At 39.9% G+C, this 18,407-nt stretch overlaps 1 protein-coding gene across 2 annotated transcripts in view; it reads right to left on the bottom strand.

Moving 5' to 3' along the window:
- The window catches only part of CA10 (carbonic anhydrase 10), a 485,859-nt gene that overhangs the window by 466,690 nt on the left and 762 nt on the right, over nt 1-18,407 (bottom strand). The window lies entirely within an intron of this gene.

The following is an 18,407-nucleotide window of genomic DNA, read 5'->3' as shown; positions in this document are numbered from 1 at the left end:
TCTGCTTCCGCTGTCACATCTCTTTCCTGGACTTTCCGGATTCCCTATTTTCCTTATAAGGACCTTTATGTTTATATTAGGCCCACCTGAATAATCCAGAATAATCTCCCATCTGAAGATCTTTAACTCAAAGTCCCGAAGTCCCTTTCAGCGTGTAAGGTAGCCTCTCCGTGGGCTCCAGGAATTAGGATGTGGGCATATTGGGGGGCACGTTATTCAGCCTGCCGCACTATGTTCGGAACACTTCCTGCCTTTTGCCTTCAATCCTATGCAAGCAGAATCTGAACTCGGCTTCTGCAGCCTCTATGCTGATTGGGCACAGGCATGAGACTGAAGTTGGCCTTTCAGACGCCTGAGACGTCCGTCCTGAAGTGAACAACGTGAAGAAGCAGGTTTGATATGGAGTCCACATTGTGGAGAGGAGGGTGGCAGAAGCATCCGGCTTTCTGGACACTGGTGGTGATACTGTGGCATCCAGTACTCGGCCCTTATCAGTACTGATAGGATCTGGGCATTTCTGCCCAGTAGTGGCAGGAACAGAAGTCTTTTTCCGGAACAATCCCACGGCATATTCTTGTGAGTCTGTCCTTCCTCCAATTCTGGTACTTTGGCCCACCTAGAGATTCTGCGCTCATTTCAAATGTCTTAATGAGCTTCTTTTTACTTACACTAGCTTTGAAGGGGGTCTCTTATTTGCCACTGAGGGCCCTAGAAATACACAGCCTCCTGCTCTGGGTTGCTAGAAGGGCCTGCGGAGAGGCCACGGAGTGCACCTAGGACACTGAAACAGCTCAGACTTTTGAGCACCTTTTAGATGCCAAGCATGTCATCATGTCATAAAAGGCTCTGAAGAAGTGCAATGTCATCATTCAAACTAGGCGTTGGTAAACCACACCATCCCTTGTAACAGTAGGTTTGAGGGGGGAGAAGACAAAGGCAGCACCCTACATAGCTCTCCTCTGAGACTTTGATTTCAACTCTTCTCAGTCTAAACAGACCAAATGCAGACACAATCCTGTTTGTGCAGGGAAAGGACAAGGTACTTTGATTATCGATGCTGGTCAGCATGGAGGTACCCCTCGGTGTTTTTCAAAGCACTTTACAACCATTAGGTGTTTATATGAAATCAAATAGTCTTGGAATATCCATTAGTTTAGAAAGCAAAAGTACATCTGGCTTAAGACTGCTTTTTACGCATTGTCCTGCCCACCTCTGCATCTTCCAGAACTCCTTCACCTGTGGCCTCACTCACTATCTCTCAACTCACCCACTTGTAGGATCAGGATGACTTTTCAAAATAATACCTCATTCCTTCTCTGTGTATGCCCCCTGTGACTTTTGCTCACAGTTAGGAGAGCTTGGTTCAAATCCTGACTCTGGGAGTTAGTATCCAGGTAACTCAAAACCGTCTCTTAACCTCTCTGAGCTTTCCTCTTCTATGAAATGTTGATATTAAAACTTCCACCAGAGGTGTGGTGAAGAGTGAATAAATCTATGGTGTAGTGGCTGAGATCAAGCTCTGGACTCAGACAGATCAGAATTCAAATCTTGACTTACATCTTAATGGCTGTATGCCCTTCAGCAAGTTAAACTGGCTTCCTACATCTCCTATCAGTTAAACAGGAGACAGATAATAACTCTCTAGGGGGGGGGTCAAAAGATTAAATGAGATAATACATGGCAAGTTAGTTAGCTACTAATACTATGAACAGATAAGTGTGGGGGGGGGGATGGAGAAAATTAAGAAATAATCAAATGAAAAGAATGAAACCATCTTCATGTTGTTTTCACACCTCCAGCCCCCTCCCGCACACACCATCTTCCTTCAACACAGCCTCCAATGATCTGAAATGCTCTGGAAACAAACATTTAAAAACAGAGATCAGATCTTTGGATGCCTGGAGCCAAGGATGGGAGAAGGATCCACTACAAAGAGAGACGGAAATTCGTGGGTGATGAAAATATTCTACATCTTGATTGTGGTGGTTACATGACTGTATTCTTTCACCAAAACTAACTCAACAGTACACTGAAAATGGGTGCATTTATCATATATTACATCTCAATAAAGTCAATTAAAAAATTTGCCTTTTTATATTAATATAGTACATATACTCTGGAGCAGGGATTGGCAAACTTTTTTCTGTAAATGGCCAGAGAGTAAATATTTTAGGCTTTGAGGGCCATATGGTCTCTGTTAAAACTTATCAACTCCATTCCTGTGGCACAAAAACAGCCACTGATAATAAACAACTGTCCAGCAGAGCACTGTAAATAGGTACAGCTGTGTTTCCATAAAATTTTTGATTGTAACTGAAATTTCATAAAATGTTCCTATGTCATGAAAATTTTTTTCAACCATTTTAAAAATATAAAAACCATCCTTAGCTCTTGGGCCTTTCAAAGACAGGCAGTGGACTAGATTTGGTCTGCAGGATGTTGGCTGCCGGCCCCTATTCCAGAATCCAAAAGCACCTCTGTCAAGCAGCATACTGAAATCTGCATGAGGGGCTTTACAGTGCAAATGCAATGTCTAAGAGGACTGGGAATCCAGTTCATGTCCCGCAGGATCCTTGCCGTCACCCACTCCCTCTGTGGCCAGGCTAAGTCACTGCTTCTTGACTTCATATCTGCCATCTGTCCAGGGATGACAACACCCTCCAGTCTCCCAGAGTCTCAAATAGCTCATTCAAGCTTGTTATTTGTGAGAAAAAATGCTCCACCTAAGTGCAGAAACTGATCGTGGCCCAGGTTGTATGTCTGGCCTGTCTCAATAATCAGGGGGAAAGGTTTGATTTTTCAGGTTGTCATTCCTAAAATTGCCTGTCTCTCCAGGTGATGTTCTTATTTCTGAATGTGGTCTGACCTTCACATTCCCAAAAGAAAAGGGTTATTTTCTCAAAGAGCTGGCAGCAGCAGAGTATTCCCAGAAAACTTGCTCCTCCCCTGCCAAGCTGCTCTCCCCGGCACATGCTATCCCCCAGGGGAAGGAGGGTGGCTTCCCCAGAATGATTACCTGAGCAGGGCCAGACCCACTCCAAGCTCCTGCAACAGCAAAGTGAGCTTTAGAAATCCAAACAAGCACAGAGTTCCTCTTTGTTTTCTGACCGTGGTAGATGCTTATGGAATCCCCATGGGGTGGTAAAAAATGCCAAGGCATCCATAAAAGTCAAGATAGTTTTCAGGCTCCTGAAGCTTCAGGTTTTATTTTTAATTAATATTTCATCCAAAATTTAACCAAGCCTTTATTGAAAAAAATGGATTATCCAAGCACCCAATTTATTCTTCTACTTGTTGGAAGCATTTGAACCAATTGACTGAGTTAGGGATCTCCAAATTTTCTGTAAAGGGCCAAGTAGTAAATATTTTAAGTTTTGCAGGCAACATGTTCATCTCTGCTGCAAATATGCCACTCTTCTGTCGTGATGCAAAAGCAGCCATAAATGAATGAGCTTGGCTGTGTTCTAAAAAAATTTTATTTATTAAAGAACAAAAAACAAACAGGGGCAGGCCAGATTTGGCCCACAGGCTGTTTGCCAAGCCCTGATCTGAGTTGAAGTATCTCCAAGAGGGGTTAGGAGGGTGAGGGAAGAGGAAATAAAACTTCTATCAGCAGATACTACTTGTGAGGATGCAGTTTAAATCATCATTACAGAGTAGGGAGCAAAACCCAGCCAATGCGCATGCTGTTCTAGAAGTGGGGAGGGGTTGCAAAAGTAGACTAGATGAACGCTGAGCGAGATGAGTTTTCCATTTGATAGAGGAAGAAAGAAAGGCCAGTAGGTGAGTTGTAACAGATGATAAGAGCCCGTGGGGTGTAGAAAACCAACAGACCTCTGCGGTCTGGACTGATGACAATAGCAATCACAGAGAAGGTGCCTTGTGACCAAATGTGAGAGATGAGCATCATTCAGGTGGGAGAGGACGATGTGGAAGAAATGCAGTGCAAGCAAAGGCACTGGTAAGTATGTGCAAGGTTTGTTCACAGAAGACTGAGCTGGCCAACTGGGGCAAAGTTGGAAAGGGTGGTTTGTGGCATATCATATCATGGAAGACAAACATTAATTTCAACAGCTTGAACCTTTTCTTAAGTCAGTGGGACACAGAGAAGGTTTCTCAGCCTCTATTACAATGTTCCCCAGAAATCAGGCAAGTCAAATATACCTCCTCCTTGACAAAGAAGGTATGGTTGGCTACATCTTACATGTTATGAACATGACAGTGCTAATGGATCACATTTATTCAGCTGTTATTATCTGCCAGATAATAATGTGAAAGGTGCTTTATTTTTATAAATCATTTAACTTTTAGAAAGAAATCAGTGAGGTGATTATTTTTATCCTCATTTTACAGACTGGAAAACTGAGACTTAAAGAGGTTTACATAACCCCAAATGATCCAACTTGTAAGAGACAAAGTGCAGTTTAAATATAGGTCAGTCTGCCCCTAAGCTTCTTAATCACTCTCCTAGATGGCTTCTCAACGCATTTAAATGTATTTTTGTGTTGTAATAGTTAAATGAAATTTTTTCATACCTAATTTACAAATTGTTTCTCCCAGTGTTTCTCCTGTTTAAAAACCCACACTGTTACATTTCTCATCTTTTTATCTTCCTACCAGTTTTTTTTTTGCAAAAGCAATGGATTCATAATTGAAGTTTGGAAATCAAAATTTTATGCAAATTTCACCTAATTTGAACTCACCAATTTGGCATAAAATTTTGATTTTCATCAAATGCCAAATCTATACATCTGTCTATAAATTATTTCCACATTGTTTTTGCCTACATTTCGGGTGCATCTTGCTTTAATGCACACAATCTATATATTTATCTAATATGGATTTTTGGCCAAATAGCTAATAGTGGGATATAATTTCAAATAAGTAAGTGCTTATAAATCAAAAGCAAGAATGAAAAAAGACAAAATATTAATAATAGTTGTATTAAGGTAATGTGATTGCAGATGTTTCCTTATCTCTTTTTCCTAAATTACTTTAAATTGGGATTTATTAGTATTATAATTGAAAAATATAATAATGTTAAAAAATTCTCTTTAAAAAATGATGAAACAGCACATTGGGATCCAATAAGCAACTAATAAAAGAATTTCCAAATGCAAAAAGCAACTAGGTTCCATGAAGGCTCCATGATTCAACGTTACATGTACTAGGCCTCATTAGTTCATCGGGATCTATATCAGGCTAGCTGGTATGGGTCCATCTTCCACATCTGTAAGTTCAATCAATTTAAGAGAAACAGGAGTAGAGATTTAATGGATTAGTCACAACAGTCCATTAATCTCTGCACTCTCAGTTATAATCCAGCCTCTGCCAACATGATTGGGGGAAAAAAATCCCACATAAAACCAAACACTCAGAAAAGCTCCTAAGCAGGCTCCCTGGAGGCCAACACACACAGAGTTCACAGTTTGTTTGTCTTTACTTAACATCAATACAGCATTTATCATCCACCCTATTTCTTGTTGGTTCTTCTTTTATGCCCTTTGCTGAAATTCTCAGATATATTTGAAAAGGAACCATGTCATAATCCCAGGAAGAGTCCAGCATTTAATAATCATTTTAAAAATCATTCCCTCAAGTGAAGACCAACAACCTAAATCAAAAATATCTTTTAATTTTGCAAATGAATTGAAAAAACATGGGTAAGGTTGCCATGTACACAAATTAGTGCTTGGGGAAGCTGGCAAGACTAAACAATCCAAAGAAAATAAAGGAGCCAAATTCCAGGTACACAGAGCAAGTGAAAGTTGCAGAATCTACCCAGTAAATATTATATCCTTCATTTTCAAGGGAATGGATAACAATATCTCATTTCTTTATTGCTCTGGGCTTTGAACCTACATTTACTAATATACCAAGAGGAAAAACAATGAGGAAATTCCTGAATCAGGGTTCTGTTTATACCAGTACTTTTAAGGCTGAATACTCACTGGATCACATAAGGTCATGCAACCTGCTTATGTTACAGGCCTTGATAAAATTTTAAAAAATTGAGCTGGATCTAATAAATTATATCTGAAGATAATTTTATGGAGAGACATGACTGTCTTCCTTCTTATTACCTTTAAAATATTCCCCAAACCTCCTAGTTTTCCCTAGTGAATCAGATTCAACCAACCTCGACCAATTATGTGCTATGCGCAGGCATTGTGCTAAACCGTTTCACATGCCTTGGCTCATTTAATCCCCATGTTTTACATGCTATTGCCAAATTCTTTCCTAATTTTGCCCAATAGGTCTTTTGTTCTTCTGGTTTCAGCCATAACAATAGCAAAACACACCATTTATCAAGTACATTCTCTGTGCCAAGCACTATGCCACATTTTTTTTTTATTTCAACCTCCCTTAACTCCAAAGAAGGATATTATTATTACTCACATTTTACAAATGAGGATATTCAGGCTTAGTTAGAAATGCTGAGCCACTAGGTCATGCAACTAGTAATGGTAGAGTGGAGATTAATATATGGACAACAAGGGTTTCAGTCACAGCTTCCATGCAGCAGTCAATGACCCCTAGACTCCTTCCCAGGGTCTTACCGGAGAAATGTGGTTTCATCATTGCACAGATACAGTTTGGAATTTTTTCTCAATGCCTTATCTTACTCTTGCTCATCCAGAAAGTCCTTTGCCATGTTTCTGTTCACACACTATCTTGAAAGGTCTTGCTGTAGTTTAATCCTGCTGCCTCAACATTTCAAAAACTGGAGGTTTAGCATCAACTGCAAACTTGGACAATTTTCTGTAAAAACTCTTAACACCATAAAAATTTAAGTTGGAAAGGGACCTAGAAATTATCTAGTGCAAAATCCCTGTTTAAAAGGAGAAAATGGGCACAGAGCAATAAAATTTCTCCCACATCACAAAGCTAGCACTGGCAAAGCAACACTCAGTCCAAGATGTCCTAACTTATATCCAGTGATCTTTTCAGCAAACCACCTGATTCTCTCTTCCATATAATTTATAAAAAGATGCTCTAGGAACTGTCCTTAAGAAGCCTCAACATTCTAGATCTAAGAAAAACATTTGCTTGTTCCTGTCTCTAAGTTAGCTTAGTAAACAAAATAACATCTTGAATCCCATGGCTATCAATTTTTGGTTAATAGTTTTGGGGGTAGACCACTGTTGAAAGGATCTTCGAAAGTTTAATCACCACCCTTCTACCTACTTACTCCCCCCCACTAAGAATTCAAGTGTATTTCTGAAGCCTTATTAATAAGCTGTGCCTTATGTATGGACATTATATGGTAAAACCATAAAGAACTTCATACCATTTGACCAAGTAATTATAATACCTAGATTTCTTTAAGGAAATGATTTAATAGAAGCAAATATCTATAGGTATGAAAACACGTCAAAAATGGCAAAAACCAGAAACACAAATGTTCAAAAATAGGGGGAAAGACACATATAAATAATGCTATTTTAGATTAATAGACTATGATGGAACTATTATAAAGAAAACCATGACTATTAAAGCAGCAGATATTAGCTAAATGTTCACAAGTGATTTTCCCTGTGCTCCTGAACACAAGAACAATTCCCAAAATCTTCTGCAGTACGATGTGGCCATGTGACTGAGCAGAAGTGATGTACACAGCTTTTCTGCTTGGCCCATAAAAATCTCTCTCATGATCTGCCATGTTCTTTTTCTCCATCTGCAGATGTTGATGCCCAGTACTACTTCAGAAGCCATTTTCTTAGAGATAACAGAGACTATTAACCTTAGGACTCTGAAGCACCACACAGAGCAGGTTTCCTCCTCTTTTCTGCCTTCTCTGTCACACTTCTACACAAGCACATGGCACCAACCAGATAACTAACATGAGCAAGAAGCAAGCTATTACTGTGTTATGTCACTGAGATTGTGGGGCTTATCTACCACAGAGTTCAAGATTACCCGAACTAACACAATTTAGGAAGCAATGTTGGGAAATACTTGTGATATAATGCATATTTTTAAAAAGAGCGAACACAAATACTGAGATTGCAAAAATTGTAATTGCAAACTTTGGTAAATGAAAATTTGGTCTATGGGGAATCATTATTTTTCTCAACTTTCCAACATTACATGTTTGCAACTCAAAACCACGTTACAGGGAGCTTGCAAAGAGTGCTGATCAAGGAAGGGCATCTCAACTGAACACACTCTTAGCCTGAACAACAGGTGTGCAAACCAAACTCATTCATGAATCAGTTCAACACATTTAATCTTTGATGTGGCATATTACAAGACTCCACCTGACTTAGTCAAGATCTAATTTCAGCAGTTCTAAAAGCAGGAGGAAAAAGCCTGCAACAACTCATGCACTAAGAATTGCATGCGCCTCTCATTTAGTCATTACAACATAGTACTTCAAGGACACAAACTGAAAGTCCACAAAGAACTTCATCACAGTGGAAAAATAGGGATGAAACTTGTTACATACAAAAAATAATGGCTTCACTATATCATGTTCCATTCTACAGGGATTTGATTCTCTGCAACATGGAGCTGATAACATTACGATATATTGCAGGGCTGAGACAGCAAGTGGCATATTTCTATTCAGCCCAGGCCATTCAATAAAAATCTGATGGCTGCAGATGCCTCCATTTCCAACTATCAGTATAATCTCCATACATCTACTAAGAGGTTAACAGTAGGCCCTTTTTTCCTATAACCTGTCCTTATTTTACTTTTTCCTTAATTAAAATAACAAGCAAGCAAGCAAACAAAAAGAAATCTACCCCACTGATCATTTCCTCACATCTGTAAACATCAACTAGGAGATTACAGGCAGAACTCTCAACCAAGGACAGCAATCCACCTTGTTCTTTCCATTCCTAGGCCCCTGGCCCTCCTAGCTGTTAAGAAGTAGTCAGCTGACCACATTTCAGTTACAAAAGGCCAGAGGGGAAGTAATGCTTTCTGACAAAAGACTGAAGACACCATCGAGCCCAGAGTCATTCCCTGTATCATTTTCCATCAAGACTACTGGGTGGGGTAGGTGATTTCCTTTAAGCACTCCATGTCAACACTGACTAAAGGACAGTGAGCTTTCCTAAAGGGCTGGTTTCTCCAAAGCTGGGATCCAATTAGAAAACACCATATCCTAAGCCATCACCTCTAAAAAAAGACAGAGAGGGCATGGAAAAAAGAACCATGCATTCATTAATCCTTAATTGTCCTAAATCAAGTCATTTAGTGTGGCATCACAAAACATAAGGGAGCCAAAATACATTTTAAACAACTCCATCAGCCAAAAAAAAAAAAAAAAATTATGGCTTTTTTCAAACAGAGATATGAGTTGAGTCTGAGAAGGAAGGGAAAGCTATCAAATAAATACATCTTTCCTTGGGAAGACTCCGTTTCTCTCCAACTCTTTGCACACTCACAGACCTACATGCAGTAGAAGGAGAGCAGCAGACAAAAAAGTTTTCATCTCCCTCACTTTTCCACCCTGAGATCTTAGCCCCCAGTCTCCTACAGAGACTCCGTTATTCATTTATGTATTAATTCAGTCATTCATTACTGAGCATCTTCTAAATGCCAGGCCCTAAGCTGGGCAATGGGAAAAGCAGTATTTCTGTTTCACTAGATATACACTCTACAAGGGCAAAGACCATGGCTATTTTGTTCACAGCATTTTATCTTCTGCTTGGCCCAGTGCCTAGCTCATAGGAGGCATTCACAGCATTTGTGGAATGCATGAATGAGCACATTAAACAGTGGCAGAAAAAAAACTTGCATAGATATGTTACTTTATTTGTTCATTTCAAGAATCCTATGAAGGATTTATTATAATTCCAACCTTATAGAGGAGGAAAGGTCCAGGCTTGCTCAATTAGTACTGCCACCAAAATCATTTTCCTTGAGGATGAAAGGTAGCTTTGCGTGTGGCGGGAAGAGGGGACAATGAAAAGGGAATATGTTGACTCATATCCTTCAGTAAATGTGTTTATTCCAACTCTGGCATTGCTGCCAAATGCACTGTGAAGTCAGCAGGACTTGGCTCTGGAAAACTCACCGGAAAGTCACAGGCTTCATTTCCTATTGCCAGACCTTTAAGCCAGTGGGCATGAAGAATTGGGCAAAGTTAAAGATTAATTCTGCATTTACTGTGACAAAAGTACCACCTCTCCCAGACCAGGAAGGAAAGACATTTGCAGACTGTCTCCTTCTCAACCACTGACAATCCCTCTGCTGCCAAGCTGATGGTGCCCTAATGCAAATGTAATCAAACACAAATCCTGGTGACCCTAATACCAGACAATCTTGCTATTAAGAGCAATTACAGATTTGTTACAAAGGCAATCCAAGATGATTTCTCACCACCCACAGGCCCCCGACTCCAACCCCTGGATACTGGAAATCCTCTAAAGTCCTGCCTAAGGTTACATGAGAAGAAAATAAAGTTAGGGAAGAGTCAATAATCAAAGAGAATAAGATGTTACTATTGCAAAATCCAGGGTCAGCTAATAGGGTCCTGGCTCTTTTTCCAAAGATGTAAATATATGGAGATAAACTAATTTAGGAGATAAACTCTATAATCTGTATCTGGGTTACCTCAAACACTTCTTGGAAGATACCTGGAATTAGAACACTGGAAAATGACTAGTGATCTGGACCGAATGGAGCAAAACCAAAGTGGAGCCAAAAGCTTTAACCGTAACTGGTCTGTTCCTGATGATCAGGTGTAAACTAAACAAAGCCTATTGGGCCTGAAAAGGACGCCTGTCCCGCACAGAGGGTAGTCAGGTGGTCTTACTTATTATTATTATATGCAAGATATTACTGTTACTGACATCATATTTGCTGAACACTCATAGAGCTCAGTTTCATCTCTCACACTCCATCCTTTAGTTGCTGCCATATTAACCTCTCAAAAGTCCCCTGAATGCATCGTGTCCTCTCTAATTCCCTGCCTTTGTAAAGGCTCTTCCCTCTCTCTCCCCATCACACTCCTCCTGGTCAATAAGCCACAATTTTCCAAGCTAACTCTTGAGCAACCTCTAAGACTCAGCCCAAGCATCCTCTAACGAAGTCTACCTGCTCTCCTTCCTCTACTCCTCCCACCTCCAGAATAAGTCAGATGTCCCTTCTCTACTCTCATCAAACACTTTCTGAATCTCTTTTCATTACAATACCTAGCATGTCCTACTGTGATTACTAATGTTTTAAAAATCAGTCTCTTCCTAGATTATATGTTCCTGCATGGTAAGCTTGATGTCTTATGCAGCACTGTTGGATCCTCAGTACCTGACATATAGTGCTCCCTCAATAAATGTTGAATAATTAGTAGACAAAGGAAGAGATTTCATTTGGGGTCTCTACACTCACTATAACTGGACCATCCAGAGGATAAAATGGGTACATAGTTTAATGGACAATGGGGTGCACTCTCCCAAGTGAACATGTATCTGTGGCAAGGAATAGTTGTGCAGAATATAGTAAAGTAAAACTGCTACAAAATGCTTTGCAGTGCTTCTAGCATCTGTTTCATGTCAACTGGTGCATCTATTGCTTGGCACATAATTAATCTTCACGACACAAAAGCATGTATGGATGATTCATTTCTCCTAGACTTCATCTAATGCTAAAGACACTATTATTATTATTATTCAAGTACAAAATCGAAGACATTTGCATTTGCTTAACATGAAAATACCAAATCTCAAAGATTAGAGTAAATCAGGGCCACAGGAGATAGGACAATTGTCTTTTTTTTTTTCAATCTATCACTCAGAATGTCCCATAATGGCCTAATTTATCTATTAGGTCAGGGTTTTTCAAAGGGTATTGTGGACAAGAATAATGTTGACAAGAAAAGAAGGCAAGGAGATGGGTCTCTAAATTATTGCTTATTAAAATCAAAATAGAAAAGCATTAACTAAGTTGCACACAAACCTGATTATGTCATTTTCCCTAGCTCCCTCTTAGCTCCTCATAACCAAAAGATAAGGTTTAAACTTACCTTGGCCTGCCAGACCTTTCACATTGGCCCTAGACTTCTTAGATTTTTTTCAGCCCTATCCCCAGTCACTTATTCTAACCCATCTACTCCATACTTCCATTTCAACATATTTTTGTGTTTTTTTCATCCCTCGTCTTTGAGCATAATCTTCTTTCCTCATGGGATGTCTTTATTTTTCTCTTCAGCATTTTTGAGATCTCATGTATTCTTTCAGGCCTAGTTCAAAAGTGTTCTCGTCTATAAATCCTTTCCCTCCCTTGCTTGCATCCCCCAATGAGAGCTAAATGCTCCTCCTTTTTAGTCCCATAGCACTTTGTACACAACTCTAACACACAGCAAGTACCATCTTATAAATACTTAAGACTAGGTTTTGTTCATTTTTGTAATTCAGTACCTGCGACACAATTGGCCACTGATACTTTTTTGCTGAACACAGAAGAAATGACTGAATAATTAATTTACATTTATAAGAAGAAGTACAAAGTGTCAACAACAATTGTTATTATTGATGACAATGATGGAGATGTTAATTTCATGAGAGCAGCTGTCATTCATTGAGTGACTACCTGCCAGGCATCATGTCAAGATCTTATGTATATTTTCTCCACTCCTCATGGTACAGATGAGGAAGCTGAGGCTCAGAGAACTTAAGGAACTTCTCCAAGACCACACAGAGAATGACTGAATGACTGCTTAAGGTAAAATTCACGAAGGGCTCTTTTGATTCCAAAGCCTGTGCTGATCTCATATGATATATTTCATTTGGCCAGTGGTTACTGTGTTCCAGATACCATGTTAAGCATTTTATAAATAGTGTTTGGTTACCCTTACAATTACTCTGTAAGATCAACAATTTTAAGATGAGAAAGTTAAAGTTCCCCACAAAGTTCAACTGCCTACAATATGAAATATGCTAACAAACTATGTAAAGCACAGCAGTAGTTTAAGACAAGCAACACAAAGTTGAAATCCAAAGAAACATTAAAATTTCAAAAAATTTTTAAACAAGTTCAGTCCATTGAATTCATGCAAAGATCCACAATAAGAAAATAAATGTCATCAACAGAGTAAACATATTAGGACCTCCCATATTCTCCCAACTCATCAGCTCCCTAAGTGGGTCACTTCCAAAGTGAACCTTTTATTACAATTGGGATGGTCGTCACTGTACATCTCATTCATTCCTATTCCTCTCCTTTTGAGGATGTGGCCCCCTTCATCTCTTCCATCCAACCTCCAACAGCTTTCTAATATCCTCCTTTTCTTCATGCCTGGATTTCTCTAGTCTATAGCATTTATATCCTTTGTCAAACAATTAAGCATTATTCTTATTGCTTTATACCCCTCTACATTTTGTGCATTTCAACTTTGTTTTTATAACTATATATCATAAATTGTGTTATTCCTATTATTTTAGTCACTCTATATTTTGTATATATCTCAATTTTGCTTTGCAACTGTATCATAAGCATAGTTTACTCCATAATATAGTGAAGACACAGATACTTTACATATAAATTTATGTAACATAAAGAATGTTTGCAATCACTGTTTCCCTCAACAATCCTTCAAAATAGGAAAAGCAAATAGAATTTTGATTTTACAGATGAAGAAACTGAGGCCCTGAGAGACTGAGAGAGTTGCCCAAAGTCATAATTAATTAAGGTACAGTTAGATTGCAGGAAAGGTCTTCTAATTTCCACACTGCTTCTACAATGGCCTGCTACCACACAAATTACTGGTCCCTGGCTCTTCCTAAACTAAACCCCAGGTTCAAGAATGTACTTCTTAATTAAGGTAAAATATTGGATTGTTAATTACTGACTGCCTAAGATGGCAATCAAAACCCCCTCCCCACCCAAGAGAATGTTATCCACATTGGCATTCCTTTTCCCTCCTGGGATTTTACATCATCCAGGAAGACTCTTGACTCACTGCTAGGATGGTCTTGTCTTTGATGATGGTATCTGTCAGTGACAGAGCTATATGGTACCACATGGGAAACTGGATTTGAAGAAACCATACTGATAATCAAGTAGGTATTGTCCATTGAGGAGGGCTCTTTTTACTAAGGGCATGTTCTAATTTCAAGCCATACTAACAGAATATGCAGCTTGTCATTTTGGAAAAACTTTAATGTTGAATCTATACCGAATTACAACATACAAGCAGAAAGAAGAAAATTCTGTTGCTCTCCTGGTTAGTAAGCACTAACTTGTTCCCAGGTGATTTATGAAAGTTTGCATGCCTCACCTCAATGTTAGGCTCAAAGGAATAAACTGGGTTACACTCATGAGTATGCATCAAAGCCTAATGCTACCAATACTATAAGTCTAACTTGTATGAGAATGAAAATTAACAGATATTTTCAAAATTTTCTGACCAAGGCCTCCTTGCAAGTGTTATATGTGCTAAGTGTTGTAAAATGCTGCTGCTGATTTTCTGTGTTTTTTTTTGTTGTTTTTTATTTTGTTTTTTGCTTTTAAAAAAGTTAACTAGGGAGGAAGATACAAGATCTACCATAAATTCACAACCCATGCAATGTCAGATTTGATGGGGACAGGAAATAAATAATGATATTATTGCAAGTTTACTATGTGTCAGACATTGTGCTAAGTGAAATACATTTGACACATTGTCTCATTCAATCCCTATAAAAAACTTGTGAGTTATGAATTATTATCCCCTTTCTATACATAAAGAAACCAAAGTCTAACCATTTTAATTTTCACCTTAGGAAAAGAATGCATAAAACAATCCTTGTTGTAGGGATTGCTTATTATAGGGCATGGACAGCAAATGTGGCTAATACTCTCATCTGTAGATTGACAAGTCGCCTATAACCCAAAGGCTGCCTTCTTAATTCTAGTTCTAAACCACAATCTCCCTAAACTTCCACTTCCAAATGCCTTGAGACTTACATCCAGTTAACACAATTCATTCTTTCAATTGGAGACATCAATTTCTTTAAAATGAATAAAAACATTTCAAACCATAAATGATCCAAACCATAAATGATACTGAGTTTTGACTCAGACTTGGGTGTGCAGCCTCTAGGCTGAACCTCTGTGTGCTCCGGTTGCCTTGTATATAAAACTACCCCACAAATTCTAAGAATAAATAAGTAAAAATATGTGCAATATCACGTAAACTATATAAAAGCACCACAGGATTAAAATTGCTATTGCTTCTGTTTTTATTGTGAATAAACTGACAAAGAAATAAAGTTACATAAGGGGGAAGTAGGATGAATTGTGTAAATTATATCAGGCAGCTGTCTTTTGACCAGGAAATTTTCTCTTCGTGCAGTGAAGCATCCATTCTCGCTGATCTGAGCTGCTTTCGTAGGAAGGGAATGGTGCTCTTGCTAACACAGAGAAAAATCATCCTGGTGTTTTTTCTCTCTCTCGTCCCTTCACTTTTCCTGGCTGCTTTGAATTTTCAGGAAAATGAAATCTCAGTTTAATGTGGAGCCAGAAGAACTCCCAGGTTGTGACATTCCCTCTTCAGCCGTGCTGTGTTGTCATTAAGTAGCCAAAATGGATGTGATCTCAGAAACGCAACACACACATGCTACTTACCCAGTAGCCTGCCAAACTCAGCTAAGCAGGTCCCCAGCCTCATTTGCTGACAACTTCATCATAACCAATTAGTGCAAAGCCATCAAACAAAGCAAGCCCGGGTCTCTGAATTTTAAGCAATATAATGAAACAGGTCCAGGGATAAGACTCTCTGGTATACTTTTAATCTGAGGGTGGGCAGAAGTTGGGGAGAGGGACCTCTGGATAACAAAACACTAAACTACAAAGCATCAGAGTGCTTCTGAAAGCAAATGCCACCCAGTGAAATTCAGTCAATATAGCTTCATGGGCCAAGTCTACTACCAATATTTTCCTTCTGCAATTATGTTTATACTACAGACTTCTCCTGGGCCTTCCAGCCTGGTAATCCTCAGTAACAGAGCCAACACTACTGATACATCAATCTATGGTACCTGATGACCCAGTGAGGATCAACCCCCAAATGGTGGAGAGGTGCTTTGGTTTTTAATTTTGTAAATGATATAGGAGATTCTACAATACCAGGGTTATGTTCCTTTTGGTAACAGTCGTGGGCAAATTAAAACTGCAAATCATAGAAACCATGGAAATGAAAGACCCACTAAACTCTCTCTCAGCCAGTTATTCAACTTACATGCATTGCATTCTCATCTCTCTTAAGGCTGTCAAAGGTGGGAGAAAAGGAGCCCAAGTCCCCCAAACTGTGACAATTATAATATCATAACTCTGATATACAGAGGCATCGTTCAAGGTGTAGTTCTGCTTACGAAGGGAGGACGACACCTTGGTCATGAAGAAAGAATGGCCTTTTAAAACAAAATCTATGGATTTTAAATACAGTGTACGTAATGTTGAATCTCTGCCTAAATGTCTTCATAAAGTGCAAATTAATACAGATCCTAACTAGGCATTTGGAATGCTAACCTAGTTTTCTGGGTTTAGCTAATAGCTAGCAATTTTCCTTACACTCTTATCCTGTCATTACATTGCAATGATGATTACTTAGTAAATACATGTGAAAGGCCACATTCTCCATAGCACCCTTCCCGCGCTTGAAATAACCCCCTCCTGATGCTTCTATTTAAGTAATCTAGTTGCTGATATACCAAATCAAATATAGCTGCGACAGGTATCCCACTAATTCCTCTTTTGAAGACTTAGAAGAGACCCTTTCTCACTGGTTCCCCTCTGTGACTGCCTGACCAAATGCAGGGCAGGGCTGAGGGCAAAGAGGCTGCCGGGGGAAATCCATGTTAACTCTTTGAAAATCTTAAAGGGGCTCAGATGGCTTGTCTGATTTAAAATATATTTATGATTTTGGAGAGAGGTAAGGGAAGGCCATTTTATGACCAGTGAAATATTCTGGAACAAAGACAGTCTGAAAGAGACATGTAGTAGAGAAAGATGTAAAAGGTGGCCTTAGTGAGACCCCAATCAGTCCTTCCCTGGACATGTGGCTGATATAAACCTTTATAAGTTCACCTGGGAGTTTCTCCTCTTAGATGAGGAAGGGGGTAAAAGTGGTCCTGCTAGAGAAGTTGGTGTGATCCCAGGGCACTTTTACTTGTCTGCCATGTATGCAATATATCTCACTAAAAGATTACAATGCCAAATTTCTTAGTAGGGTGGCCAAGCTCTGAAAAGAACATTTCAGATAAGATTACAGTACCTGATCATGCCTTATTTGGGAACTGGGTTATGCCGAGGATAAGACAAGTGATTTTTACTGCCAGAATCAGGTCTAGCTTAGGGGGTGGGGATAGATAGGGCTGAAAGAGGAGTCAGGAACCATGTCCCTCCACATCAAAGCTGCTCTAATGTGTCTCCTCAAAAGGGCATGGTTCCTGTTCCCCTCTTCTGGTGAGTTCATGGGAAGTTGGCTGATTCCCCAATTCTGCAGGGAATGCAGGCAGAGGGGAGTGCTGCAAATGGGCTTTACCCTGAGTCCTTAAATGGCAGGTATGAAGGGAGGTGGAGGGGGCACTATCAATGGGAGGAGTCAGCAATGTGGAGGAATACTGCTGGTCCTGGGGCTTCCCCTCACAGCTCCAACTGCCCCCCCCCCCCGATTCCTGCACCAACAAAGACTCTACTCTGAAATCAGAATCCCTCCCAATATAGAGACACACAGGTAAGCACAATACCTGCCTTATTTGCCTCAATGCCCTGGCTTTCCATTTGCACCTGAAATCAGACTGGCACAAGTAGACTGAAATCCGGAACTCTGAGCCACCACATCCTGCCACTGGGAATTAGAAAGAGCATGATCTAAAGTGGTACTTATGATATTGTGTTGATTGGGGTGGAGGGAGCCGTTCTACCAGGTTTCAAACCATCAGTCGGTCGTGATATCTTTGGGAAAGACATGGTGGACCCCCACATCCCTCTGCTACCTGCTAGTACTCTCCAGTCCCGCATCCTCTGCAGTCTCTCACAAGTACCTAGATACCAGGACTGGGTTCTGCGTCCATTTTACAAGCCAGGAATCACAGAGTTGGGTAACTTTGAAAGCTAGGGGATGGGGATGGAGGTTGCCAAGGCTCAGATTTCGGCGCCAGAGTTCCTGGCCAGAAAAGCAGTTGAAAACCAACACCCATCTGCCTCTTCTTTCACATCGCCACCTCTTCTCCTTCCCCGGACTCCACACAGCTCCTACCCATCCACACAACCCTTCCACCCACCCAACCACACGCGCGCGCGCACACATACATGCTTGGGATCAGAAGGTTTTTAATTCCGAAAGCGGCAAACCCGCAGAGCTGCAAAGGTCTCGGCCACCTCCCTTCCCCTCCCCACTTTGCCAGGCTACTCGAGTGTCTACACACAATAAAATCCCATATATTCCAAACACCACACCACAACCCAAACCC

Source organism: Choloepus didactylus, chromosome 18, assembly GCF_015220235.1.
Source record: "Choloepus didactylus isolate mChoDid1 chromosome 18, mChoDid1.pri, whole genome shotgun sequence".
NCBI classification, from domain to species: domain Eukaryota; kingdom Metazoa; phylum Chordata; class Mammalia; order Pilosa; family Megalonychidae; genus Choloepus; species Choloepus didactylus.
This window is presented reverse-complemented; position numbering and strand designations above follow the sequence as displayed.